General features: G+C 54.1%; 1 protein-coding gene across 1 annotated transcript in view; it reads left to right on the plus strand.

Annotated features, from left to right (window-relative positions):
- LOC142004534 (uncharacterized) overlaps nucleotides 1–14,002 on the plus strand; it is a 194,983-nt gene that overhangs the window by 64,742 nt on the left and 116,239 nt on the right. The window lies entirely within an intron of this gene.

Below are 14,002 nucleotides of genomic sequence, written 5' to 3' on the forward strand. Positions count from 1 at the left end.
ATGCCAGACTGACATGTGACTCCACCTGCTCCCTGGCACAACCCTCATCCCCCCAAGCAGCCAAAAGCGAACACCTGCCTCTGCAGCGCCCACCACAGCCAGGTACGTGGTGACGTCGGGGCGGGGGGGCGGTGCACTGCTGGAACGGGAGGCCTTGGTAGTGGCTCTGCAGGACCAAGAACCTCAGGTGTCATGTGTGGGACGGGTGAACTGCGACATGCAAATAGGTGTTTTCCCCAGCGAGGCCGCCTGGCAATCCTGGATCCACGTGGAGCATCGTGCTCAGGGAGACTGAGCAGAGCTGCCACTTTACCTGTAACCTGCGGGGAACCTGCGCGTCTGTGCAAAGGGGTCTGAGACCACCCTTGGCTTTGGGGTGTATGGTGGGGTCCGGGGTCCCCCAAGCTCTGCACCCGTCCGCAGGCCGGAGTGACTCTCACTCAGCAGGAGAACAGCGGGTTTATTAGCCAACAGGACACAGCGTCATACAGAGGAGTCAGTGCAGCCGGCAGAGACAGCCAGTCCCATCCATGCTGGGGAGAGGAGGCCCCGAGGGGCCCCTGGAGCGAGGCCCTGGCCCCCTCCTTTGTCTCCCTCTCTCCCAGCCCAGACTCACTGCTTCCAACTCCCAGTTCCAATTCAACCCCCTCGGGCTCCACCTCCCCCTTTGTCTGCAGCCCAGAGGTGTCTCCTGGTCGCCAGGTTACCCTCAACAGGAGCCCCCCACCCTGTGTGAGACACACACGTATCCCCCACTCCATCACATCTCTCCCCTCTTCCAGACCGAACTGAGCGGGGTCACTCAGCCGCTGACCTGGGGAAGTTCGACTGTACCCTCGGTGCTCCCCTTGATGTTACCACCTCCACGTCATAATCCAGCAGGGGGAGGCTCCACCTCAGTAGCTTGGCATTGGCCCCTTCCATGTGGTGCAGCCGGGCAGGTCCCCTTGGTTCTCTCTGGTTGGTTGGTCTCCCTGGTTTAGTCTCCAGTCCATCAGCCACGTTCTCAAGTCGGGCAGGCAGATCAGCACCAGCAGATCAAACAGTTCTTCTCTGGTCTGGGCCCTGCCCCATCTGCCCACCAGCCCATACAGCTGCTCCAGTAAATGTTTGGAATTCAGTTACAGTCCAGTAAGTGAAGGTACAAATGCTTTCCACCCTTGGCATTTAGCCAGACCACCTAAATGGTTGTGCCTCAGTTTCCCCTTCCGTGCCACACAATAGGTTTGGAATGTTCCTCCTTATGTGAGAGGTTGCAGGACTAGTTACAGAGAACAACGGTGACATTTCAGAATTACAAACTCCTTCAGCACACAATTCCTGCTTATACATCAATGTCATCATGTCACATGGCTCTTCCCAAACATTCAGTACATGGTACAATTCTACAGCTTTCGGTAGCAGCACCCACTGGTTACAGCAGTCAGCGTGAGTAACAGAACAAACCCATTGCAATTACACATTTACTTTGCTCTTTGGTAGAGCACAACCTTATCTCCTTGAGAATCTGGTATTTTGGGGCCTAAATGGCTGAGGCCTTTCCTTTGCAAAACCAAGTTCTAACCTTCTCTCTTGCCCCCTGGGGTGGAAATCTGATCTCTCTGTCTGTGCCCTCCCTTCTAATAAGAGCTGGGCCATTGATGATCTCAGGGAGACGCCCCCTCCCAGCCAGTCTGGAAATTTGCAAACCAAACTGTTTTCTTGACCTCCCCCCCACTCTCTGATTTGCTCACCTTGATCATCTTTTTCTGATTTGTCCTCCTCGCTTACTGTTTTTGGTTCTCTACACCTTAAATATTGAGTCTGTTCTGGTCTGGCTATGGTCTGAAGAAGTGGGTCTGTCCCACGAAAGCTCACCTAATAAACTATTTTGCTAGTCTTTAAAGTGCTACTTGACTGCTTTTTGTTTTGGTTTCTAAAAGTTGTTTTGTGAGTCCCAGATGCAGAATCCACATAAATGAATCCCTGTTTATCCCTTACTGGCCCACCAGGCCCACAGCTTCTTCCCTCCTTGAGCTGTGGCAGGCCACTCGGTTCAGAGCTCCATGCAGTCCAGGGTTCCCTGCCCTGATCTGGGCTCACCCCTGCAGGTGTTTCTTTAACCCTCAGCTCTGCCACTGCACATCCAGGCTGCCTTGTCCAGCTCCTTTAATCTCGATTCAGTTGCCAGGTGCTGCCGCTTCACAGTGGAGTTGCTGAGCGTGGTTGCAGGCTCTCAAGCTGATGCCCTCTGCACCCCACGATCCCTGGAAGAATCCCTTCAGTGTGCCAGGCTCCTTGCGGGTCACAAGCTCCCTGGGGTTAGGCCAGAGACCCCTCTGTTCTCCAGGACCAATTCCAACAGACTCCCAGAGGAACCCCTCCGCGGGTGTGACACCCGCTCTCAAGGACCACGACCAAACTCTCTTGGGAAGAACTCATTCAGCGTCAGCCTCCTCATGGGTCACTTGTTCCTGGGGTTCGGACCACAGCCCTTCCACCTTCTGGGACCGACTCCAACAGACTCCCAGGAGTAACCCCTCCTCGGACGTGACACCCCCTCTCGAGAACCACAACTGCGGTTGCTCAGGTTCAACCATAGGCCCCTCTGCCTTGGAGAACTGCACCTCACTGCCCATCAGCACACCTGGGTCTTACAGGCCCCACTTCTTCTTCTTCCTGGGCCCCCTGTCACTTACTGCTGCATGCTCCGTCCTCGGGGTGCAGTACATCCCACTTCTCACACCAGTGTGATGGGGTTCAGGGTCCCCCAAGCTCTGCACCCGTCTGCATGCAGGAGTGACTCTCACTCAGCAGGAGAACAGCGGGTTTATTAGCCAACAGAACACAGAGGAGTCAGTGCAGCCGGCGGAGACAGCCAGGGGCCTTGCCCACTCCTTTGTCTCTCTCTCTGTCCCAGCCCAGCCTCACTGCTTCCAACTCCCAGTTCTAATTCAAAGCCCTCAGGCTCCACCTCCCCCTTTGTCTGCAGCCCAGAGGTGTCACCTGGGCACCAGGTTACCCTCAGCAGGAGCCCCGCACCTCTGAGAGACACACACACGTATCCCCCACTCCATCACAGGGGGTCAGAAGCTCTTTCACGAGGGTGCTTGCACCCCTGCAGGAGCTGCTCTGAGAAGGGGCTCTGTGGAGGGCCGGGGAGGGGAGGTGAGGAGCAGAACTGGCCGGCTTATCTTGCCCGCACCACGCAGCAGACCTGGTGGCCAGCGTTCCAAGGGGCCATGCATGGTGGAAGTGGGGTAAGTGATTGAGGATGATTACCCCCTGGGGACCTCCTCCCTGTGCCCAGAGCTACCCCTTGCCGGCACCTGGAGCCGTTCTCAGGCTCCTTGAGCTGAGCGCCCTCCCCCACCTTTGGTTGTACTTTGACCTGCCACAACCAAGGCAGGCTGGGTAGGCCACTGGGGTGAACGAGGGTGGAGAGGCACCACTCACCCAGACTGGCCATATGTAGCTGGCTTGAGCCTGCTGGCCCCTGGTTAGCCCACACTTTCACCCAAGCCACCTGCCTGTCATCCTCTCGCCCCCTCCCAGACTCCTGAGGTCTTCTGTCCCCCGCTGGGCCTGGGAGTTTTTAACAGTGCAGTGCAGGGGTACTGAGTTAAGAGCTGAATTAATCTCCAGCCCTCAAGCTGCTCAAGTCCCAGCTGGATAAAGTGTGATGGGGTTCAGGGGTCCCCATGCACTGCACCCTGTTCACTGGTAGGAGTGACTCTCACTCAGCAGGTACAACAGGAGGTTTATTAGGCAACAGATGCCCAGTTTCTCACAGAAGTGTCAGTACAGCAGTCAGAGACAGTCCTTCCAACCCGTCCTGGGGAGAGGGGCCTGAGGGGTGCCCCTCTGGGGTGTAGCTTTTGGCTGGCTGCCTTCCAGCTCCCTCTCCCCCTAGCCTCTAACTGCTGCCCCCGATTCAAAACCAGATCGGCTCCACCCTCCTCTTTGTTCAGGGCTGAGGTGTTACCTGCCAGCCTAGGTTATAGCCCCAGGGTCATCCTTAGCCGCTGGGAGCTGCTCTGCTTGTCTCACACATGCCCTCCCCCAACTCCATCACATCTCTCCCCACTTCCAGACCAAACTGAGTGGGGTGACTCAGCCAGTGACCTGGGGAAGTTCAGGGCCCTCCCTGCATGACAGGGCATCGGCTATGGTGTTGTTGTTCCCCTTGACATGGACCACCTCCATGTCGTAGTCCTGCAGGAGCAGACTCCACCGCAGGAGCTTGGCTTTGGCCCCGTTCATGTGATGCAGCCAGGTCAGGGGTGAGTGATCGGTGAAACGCCGTCCAAACAGGTATGGCTGCAGCTTCCCCAGCGCCCACACTATGGCCAGACATTCCTTCTCTATGGCCGCGGAGTTCTGCTCCCGGGTCAGCAGCTTCTTACTCAGGTACACGATGGGGTGTTTCTCCCCTTTGTCATTCACCTGCATTAGCACCACCCCCAGCCCCACGTCTGAGGCATCGGTGAACACCAGGAAGGGTTTGTTGAAGTCTGGATTTGCCAGCACTGGGGCCCTGACCAGTGCCTCCTTTAGCGCACAGAGGGCCTCTTGGCACTGCTCGGTCCAGACCACCTTGTCAGGCTTTCCCTTTTTACATAGCTCCGTGAGGGGGGCTGCAATGGAGCTTGAGTGGGCACAAACCTCCGGTAGTACCCCACCATCCCAATGAAGGCCTGGACCTGCTTCTTAGTCTGGGGTGTGGGCCAATCTCTGACAGCCTCCACTTTAGCTGGCTCTGGCTTTAAGCAGCTGCTGCCCACCTTGTGGCCCAGGTAGGTCACCTCAGCCATCCCCACCTTGTACTTCCCTGCCTTGATAGTCAGCCCAGCCTTCTGACATCAGTCCAGCACCCACTTGACCTGGGACACATGGTCCTCCCACGTCTGGCTGAAGATGCAAATGTCGTCCATGTAAGCCAGGGCAAAGCTCTCCATCCCTTTCAGTAGCTGGTTCACCAGACACTGGAAGGTAGCGGGTGCCCCCTTGAGGCCGAAGGGCAGGACCAGGAACTCATAGAGCCCCACGGGGTGATGAAAGCCGACTTGAGCTGGGCATCTTGGTCTAATGGCACTTGCCAGTACCCCTTGGTGAGGTCTATGGTGGTGAGGTAACAGGCTCCCCCCAGCTTGTCTAAAAGGTCATCAGGCCTGGGCATGGGGTAGGCATCCAATACAGTGATGGCGTTAAGCTTGCAATAGTCCACACAAAACCGAACAGACCCATCTTTTTTAGGGACTAACACCACGGGAGAGGCCCAGGGGCTGGAGGAGGGTTGGATCACCCCCAGAGCCAGCATGTCTTCAACCTCCCGCTCTATGTCCTGAGCCGTCTTCCCTGTGGCTCTGAATGGCACACACTTGATAGGGGCGTGGGTGCCTGTCTCTATTTGGTGGACAGCTAGGTGCATCTGGGTCTGTCAGAAAACAGCTGTTGGTGTGAATGCAGCACCTCCTTGATCTCTGTCTGCTGGGCAGGTGTCAGCTGGTCTGAGAGGGGAATAGACTCCAGCAAGGAGCCGGCTCCAGTCCCTGTGAGCAATCCACCAAGGAATCATCCCCCTGCCCCTCCCACTGCCTGCACACGGACAGCACCAAGTTCTCCCTGTCCCAGTAAGGTTTCATCATGTTCACGTGCTAGACCTGGTGGCTGTGGGCCCGATTCGACAGTTCCACCACATAGTTCACCTCATTCAGCTGTTTGACGACCTTGAAGGGGCCATCCCAGGCCGCTTGCAGCTTGTTCCGCCGCACAGAACATAAGAACATAAGAATGGCCATACTGGGTCAGACCAAAGGTCCATCCAGCCCAGTATCCCATCTGCCGACGGTGGCCAATGCCAGGTGCCCGAGAGAAGGAGAACAGAAGACAATGATCAAGTGATTTATCTCCTGCCATCCATCTCCTGCCCTTGTACCGGAGGCTAGGGCACCATACTTTACCCCTGGCTAATAGCCATTTATGGACCTAACCTGCAAAAATTTATCGAGCTCTTTTTTAAACCCTAATAGAGTCCTGGCCTTCACAGCCTCCTCGGGCAAGGAGTTCCACAGGTTGACTGTGCGCTGTGTGAAGAAAAATTTCCTTTTATTAGTTTTGAACCTACTACCCATCAATTTCATTTGGTGTCCCCTAGTTCTTATATTATGGGAACAAGTAAATAATTTTTCTCTATTCACTTTCTCCACACCATTCACGATTTTATATACCTCTATCATATCGCCCCTCAATCGCCTCTTTTCCAGACTGAAAAGTCCCAGTCTCTCTAGCCTCTCCCCATATGGGACCCGTTCCAAACCCTTAATCATCTTAGTCACCCTTTTCTGAACCTTTTCGAATGCCAATATATCTTTTTTGAGGTGAGGAGACCACATCTGCACGCAGTACTCAAGATGTGGGCGTACCATAGTTTTATATAGGGGAAGTATGATATCTTTTGTCTTATTATCTATCCCTTTTTTAATAATTCCTAACGTCCTATTTGCTTTACTAACTGCCGCTGCACACTGCGTGGATGTCTTCAGAGAACTATCCACTATAACTCAAAGATCCCTTTCCTGATCTGTCGTAGCTAAATTTGACTCCATCCTGTTGTATGTGTAATTTGGGTTATTTTTTCCAATGTGCATTACCTTACACTTACCCACATTAAATTTCATTTTCCATTTTGCTGCCCAATCACTGTTTGCTGAGATCTTTTTGTAGTTCTTCACTATCCCTTTTGATTTTGACTGTCCTGAACAACTTGGTGTCATCTGCAAACTTTGCCACCTCACTGCTTACCTCATTTTCTAGATCATTGATGAACAAGTTGAACAGGATCAGTCCCAGGATTGACCCCTGGGGAACACCACTAGTTACTCCCCTCCATTGTGAAAATTTACCATTTATTCCAACCCTTTGTCTTCTGTCTTTTAACCAATTCCCGATCCATGAAAGGATCTTTCCTCCTATCCCATGACCGCCTAATTTACATAAAAGCCTTTGGTGTGGGACCGTGTCAAAGGCTTTCTGGAAATCTAGGTATATTATGTCCACTGGGTGCCCCTTGTCCGCATGTTTATTAACCCCTTCAAAGAATTCTAATAGATTAGTTAGACACGACTTCCCTCTGCAGAAACCATGCTGACTTTTGCCCAACAATTTGTGCTCTTCTACGTGCCTTGCAATTTTATTCTTTACTATTGTTTCTACCAATTTGCCTGGTACTGATGTTAGACATATCGGTCTATAATTGCCAGGGTCTCCTCTAGAGCCTTTTTTAAATATTGGCGTTATATTGGCCGTCTTCCAGTCATTGGGTACTGAAGCGGATTTAAAGGATAGGTTACAAACCACTGTTAATAACTCCGCAATTTCACATTTGAGTTCTTTCAGAACCCTTGGGTGAATACCGTCTGGTCCTGGAGACTTGTTAATATTCAGCTTATCAATTAACTCTAAAACCTCCTCTAATGTCACTTCAATCTGGGAGAGTTCCTCAGATTTGTCACCTAAAAAGGCTGGCTCAGATTTAGGAACCTCTGTAACATCCTCAGCCGTGAAGACTGAAGCAAAGAAATCATTTAATCGCTCCACAATGGCACTGTCTTCCTTGATCGCTCCTTTTATATCTTTATCGTCCAAGGGCCCCTCTGCTTTTTTAGCGGGCTTCCTGCTTCTAATGTATTTAAAAACATTTTACTATCATTTTTTGAATTTTTGGCGAGCTGTTCCTCAAAATCTTTTTTGGATTTTCTTACTACCTTATGACACTTAATTTCAGAGTGTTTGTGTTCCTTTATATTTTCCTCACTAGGATTTGACTTCCACTTTTTAAAAGCTGCCCTTTTCTCTCTCACTGCCTTTTTAACATGGCTGTTAAGCCATGGTGGTTCTTTGTTAGGGCTCTTACTGTGTTTTTTTATTTGGGGTATACATTTAAGTTGGGCCTCTAGTATGGTGTCTTTAAACAGTTTCCATGCAGCTTCCAGGGATTTTAGTTTAGTTACTCTACCTTTTAGTTTCTGTTTAACTAGCTTCCTCATTTTAGTGTGATTCCCCTTTTTGAAATTAAATGCCGGAGGGTTTGACCGCTGCGGTGTTCTTCCCAACACAGGAATATTAAAAGTTATTATATTGTGGTCACTATTTCCAAGCGGTCCCGTAACAGTTACCTCTTGGACCAGATCCTGCGTTCCAATCAGGACTAGATCGAGAATTGACTCTCCCCTTGTGGGTTCCTGTACTAGCTGCTCCAAGAAGCAGTCATTTAAGGCATCAAGAAATTTAATCTCTGAATCCCGTCCTGAGGTGACATGTACCCAATCAATATGGGGATAATTGAAATCTCCTATTATTACTGTGTTTTTTATTTTGATAGCCTCTCTAATCTCCCTTAACATTTCAGCATCACTATCACTGTCCTGGTTAGGTGGTCGGTAATATATTCCTAATGCCATATTCATATTAGAGGAATGAATTGTTATCCATAATGATTCTATGGAACATTTTGATTCCTTTAGGATTTTTGCTTCATTTGATCCTATATTATCCTTCACATATAGTACCACTCGACCACCCGCACGACCTGTTCTGTCTTTCCGATATAATTTATATCCCGGTATGACAGTGTCCCACTGATTGTCCTCATTCCACCATGTTTCTGTGATGCCTATTATGTCAACTTCCTCCTTTGATATGAGGTACTCCAGTTCACCCATCTTATTAGACAGACTCCTGGCATTTGTGTAAAAGCATTTTAAAAAACTACCACTATTTATATGTCCGCCTTTCACAGATGCGTTGGATTTTTTTATATGCGATTGTTTCACATCTGTAAGGACAATCACTTGGTCCCCAGTGGCATAGGGTCGGGCCCGGGCATTACAGTCATACCGGACCTTCTGCTTCCTTTGAGCCCTGGAGAGGTTCTCCCTGGCCAGGCCCATGAGCTCGGTGAGTTTTTCCCAGAAGGTCAGTACATACTGTACTACTGACTCCCCTTCAGGAGAGGCCGTCCCTTCCCACTCTTCTCTGAGCAAGTCCAAGCGTCCCCGTACCCTCCTTCCATACAGCAGCTCAAACGGGGAGAACCCTGTGAATTCCTGGGGCACCTCCCTGTATGCAAACAGCAGGTGGGGTAGGTACTTGTCCCAGTCATGGGGGTATTGATTCATGAAGGTTCTCAGCATCTGCTTTAGAGTCCCATTGAACCTCTCCACCAGCCCATTGATCTGTGGGTGGTAGGCTGTGGCCCAGGTGTGCCGGACCCCACACTTGTCCCACAAGCTTTGCAGCAGGGCCGACATGAAGTTGGACCCCTGATCTGTGAGGACCTCCTTGGGGAACCCCACTCTGCTGAAAATGGACAGCAGTGCATCCGCCATGGTGTCAGCGTTGACAGAGGTCAAGGCCACTGCTTCTGGGTATCGCGTGGCAAAATCTACCACCACCAAAATATATTTCTTCCCCGAACGCGTTGCCTTGCTGAAGGGTCCCACTATGTCCATAGCCACTTTCTGGAAAGGCTCCTCTATGATGGGCAGTGGCTTCAGGGCAGCTTTCCCCTTGTTTCGGGTCTTCCCCACCCTCTGGCAGGGATCGCAGGACAGGCAATATTGACGGACAGCTGCAAAGATCCCTGGCCAAAAAACGTTCTGTAACAACCTTTCCCTGGTGCGGTGGATCCCCTGGTGTCCTGCGAGCGAGACATCATGGGCTAGGTACAGCAACCTGCGCTGGTACTTTTGGGGAACCACCAGTTGCCTCTGGACCTTCCATGGCTCCGCTTTGCATCTGGGAACCCATTCCCGGTACAGGAATCCCTTTTCCCACAGGAATCTCTCCCTGCAACCCTCCCCCAGCTGTGGAGCTGGGCTGAGACTGGCCAGTTCCCTCAGCTTCTGCAAGGAGGGGTCTCTCTGCTGTTTTGCCTGGAATTCTTCGGCTGGGGCAGGGGCGGAAGCCACTTCCCCTTCCCTGCCTGGCTCCAGCACCCCTGGCCTGTGAGATCTGGTTTTTGGGGCCCCCCTTTCTCTCAGGGTTGGTCCCTGTGTCTCCTGTGACTTTGGCTGGGCCTGTACCCCCGAATCTGGGGAGCGCACCCCTCGTTTCCTTTGGCTACGGGTCAAGACCAGGGCATGAAGGCGTTCACCTGGCCAGTTCTCCAGGCTACCCCCCATCAGTACATCCGCCGGCAAATGGCTGTGCACGCCCACTTCCTTGGGGCCTTCCTTCTTCCCCCATTTCAGGTGCACCCTTGCCATGGGCACCTTGAAAGGGGTCCCGTCAATTCCTGTTACAGTCAGGTGGGAATTGGGTATCATGAGGCCCGGTGCCACCACCCCGGGTCGGGCCAGCGTCACGTCGGCGCCTGTGTCCCAGAACCCCGTGACCTTTCTCTTGTCTACCTCGAGGGGTTGTGGGACATTCGCTCCGCAGAGGCATTGCCGCCCCCACTCTGTAAACTGACCTCTGAGCATTTGGTCCCCCTGAGGAGCTGGCCTGTGGGGCGGACTTGGCCCAATCCAAGCACCCACTGTCAGCACCACCCGCCTTGGCCACCAGCCCCTCTGGCTTCTGGGACTCCACCCAGTTGACCCCATGGCCCCCAGCCTGCTCAACCTGTCTGGGAGCCTGGGGCACTGGGCTGATCTATGCCCCTTCCGCCCACAGCGATAACAGCCTGTGATGGAGTGGGGGGGAGTGCAAATGTGAGACTCAGGCTGGATGTGAGAGACAAGCAGAACAGTTCCCAGTGGCTAAGGATGACCCTGGGGCTACAACGGGCAGGTAACACCTCTGCCCTGAACAAAGAGGAGGGAGGAGCCGAGCTGTTTTTTTGAATCGGGGGCGGCAGTTAGAGGGAGGGGAAGAGAGAGGGAAGGCAGCCAGCCGGGGGAGGGGGGAAGCTACACCCCAGAGGGGCCCCCCTCGGGGTCTTCTCCCCAGGACGGGTTGGAAGGACTGTCTCTGGCTGCTGTACTGTCACTTCTGTGAGAAACTGGGCATCTGTTGCCTAATAAACGTCTTGTTGTACCTGCTGAGTGAGAGTCACTCCTGCCAGCGGACGGGATGCAGTGCAGGGGGACCCCTGAACTCCATCACACAGCCCAGGTCTTGTTGTGTCCCTCGGGCCGGCTGCTCTGTCCAGGCTCTGTTTGGCTCTCTGGGGGAGGGTGGGTGGCCAGCCCCTCTTTCCTGGGCTCGCCCAAGAGGTGGTCCCCTCTGCCATACAGTCAGGAACCGGTCTCTCTGAGATTCTCGGTCTCTCCGGGACTCCCTCTCTCTCCAGGACTCCCTCTCTTTGTGGGGCTCACTTTCAAACATGGCCCGGCTGTTTGTGAAGTCATCTGCCAGTTTCCCTGCATTGTATGAATCCCCAGGCCTCCGGTCCACAAGCTACACCCTCAGGTCAGGTGAGCACTTCTCATAGAATTGCTCCAGGACTGCCAGCTCGACCAGGTCCTTTAAGGACTGGGCTCCCATCCCGAACACCCACTTCCGGTAGTATTGCCTCAGGCGGGAGGCCACATCTACATAGGTTTCCTCTGGCCTCTTCTGCACCTCCTGGAACCTCTTTTTGTACATCTCCAGAGTCAGCCCGAACTTATGCAGCAGGGCCTGTTTGACCCGTTCATAGAACCCAGGCTGCAGCCCCTCCAGCTGGCTGAGCACCGCTGTGGCCTTCTGGCCCAGCAAGGGGGTGAGGTGTCAGAGCCATTCGGCTGGTGGAACCTCGTGCAACTCGCAGGCTCGCTCAAAGGCGGTAAGGAACTCGTCCATGTCCCCTGGGTCCTGATACTAGGCCAGCACGTGCGTCTTCAAGTGACTGGCTACCCCGAGCCGTCTGGCCCTCTCCCCGCTTACTGCAGCTGGGGCCTCTTGGTGTCTTGCCTCTGCCATGGCCTGCTTATGCTCCCGCTCTCGCTCTCTCTCCTCCCGCTGTCTCTCTTGTAGCTGGCGCTTGTGCTCACGCTCTCTTTTCCGTTCCTGGCGCTCATGTTCCCTGTGCCGTTCCTGGGCTTCCAGTTCCTTTAATCTCACCTCGAGCTCCAGCTGTTGCAGCTCTGCGGCGGGGTACTCTGCCCGCGATGGACTACTGCTATCTGAGCACAACCTGGTGGGCACCGTGTCTGTCTGACGGCGTCGAGCCCCTGCTCCTGTCGGAGAATCCGAAACGCTTCCCGAGCGTGACCGGCCACTTCCTGCCAGGACAGGCTCTGCCCCCCCCCGGATCGGTCATTCTCTTCCAGATGGGCAATCAGCTGGGCCTTGGTCGCCTTCCCCATGGTCAGGCCCCTCTCTCTGCACAGCCCCGCTAGCTCTGCCTTCAGGAATCAGGTATAATCCATCTCCCCACTGTCTCCCGGGGTATCCACTCACCAGCAGCAGCTGCATGAATGGCTCTGTTCCACCTCTGGCTCTTGTGAGGCCCCTTCCTTCTCCTGCGCTCAGTCAGCCACTGCTGGGAGCTCATCCGTGGATGCAGTGCATCCCACTTCTGACACCAGTGTGATGGTGTTCAGGGGTCCCCATGCACTGCACCCCATCCACTGGCAGGAGTGACTCTCACTCAGCAGGTACAACAAGACGTTTATTAGGCAACAGATGCCCAGTTTCTCACAGAAGTGTCAGTACAGCAGTCAGAGACAGTCATTCCAACCTGTCCTGGGGAGAGAAGTCTGAGGCGTGCCCCTCTGGGTGTAGCTTTTGGCTGGCTGCCTTCCAGCTCCCTCTCCCCCAGCCTCTAACTGCTGCCCCCGATTCAAAAACAGCTCGGCTCCACCCTCCTCTTTGTTCAGGGCTGAGGTGTTACCTGCCAGCCTAGGTTATAGCCCCAGGGTCATCCTTAGCCGCTGGGAGCTGCTCTGCTTGTATCTCACATGCACTACCCCCACTCCATCACACAAAGCCCTGGCTGGGATCAGTTGGTTGGGCTGGTCCTGCTTTGGGCAGGGCGCCAGACTCGATGACTCCTGCGGTCCCTTCCTGTCCTGGGAGTCTGTGATTCTCTGAGTGTCACCACACTCACTTGAATGACAGGCATTTTACCAGCTGTCCCATATTCAGCCGTGGGAAATAAAGTCCCCAGAGCGCCGCAGAAAGGGATCTGGGGACGAGGGCAGACCACAAGCTAAACACGGGCCAGCGGCACAGCACCATTACCAGAAAGCAGCAAACGTCATCCTGGGACACATTCAGAAGAGAGCTGTGAGCAAGACAGGAGAAGTCATTCCTTGCCTCTGCTCTGCTCGGCACTGCGCAGGCCTCCCTCAAGTGGGGCACGCTGTGCAGATGGGGACAGAAGGCAGCGAGGAAAAGGCTGGAGGCTCGCAACCGGTGGGGAAGGCTGAAAGAACGGGACGTGTGTGGTGCAGGGAAGAGCAGCCGGAGGGGGCACGCGAGAACAGGACCCTAACCTCCGGGCTCCCCTCTCCCCACGATGGATTGTACTGACCACTCCTGGTTCCTGTGCTGACAAGTCTGGTCGACACTGTGTCCCTGTCGCCCCATGGCCCTCCTGTCCTGCCTGCTGACAGAGCGTCGGGCAGTGCAGGGCCCTCAGACGCCCCCACATTGGTGAGATCTCCAGCACTGCAGATGATGTGGTGCAGGGTTAGGCAAGCACCTGGCAGGGCTGGTCTCAGAGGGGCAGCTGCGCCAGTCAGCTAGTCTGTACCTGAGGCAGCGGGTCCTACCCCGACCGTCATTACCTAACACACAAAGTGTTAGTCTGTCAGGTGCTACAGGACGGCTCGTTTTTCAGGGCGGCCTTAGTCCTGCCAGGCACTGGGCTGGATGAGCTCCCAAGGTCCCTTCCAGGCCTATGATTTCACGGAGCTGCAGGATGGGGGTGGGGGTGGGGGTGGGGCCATTCCTGGGTGTCACAGCCCCTGAGCTGGGACTGGGATGTCTCTGGATCATGGCTCCTCACACTTCTTCCAGCCATGTGCTGAATAAATTATGCTACATGCACAAGGCACGTGCAAATGTGCACCATCCCCACCAGCAGATGCAC

This window comes from Carettochelys insculpta, chromosome 32, assembly GCF_033958435.1.
Source record: "Carettochelys insculpta isolate YL-2023 chromosome 32, ASM3395843v1, whole genome shotgun sequence".
NCBI lineage: Eukaryota > Metazoa > Chordata > Testudines > Carettochelyidae > Carettochelys > Carettochelys insculpta.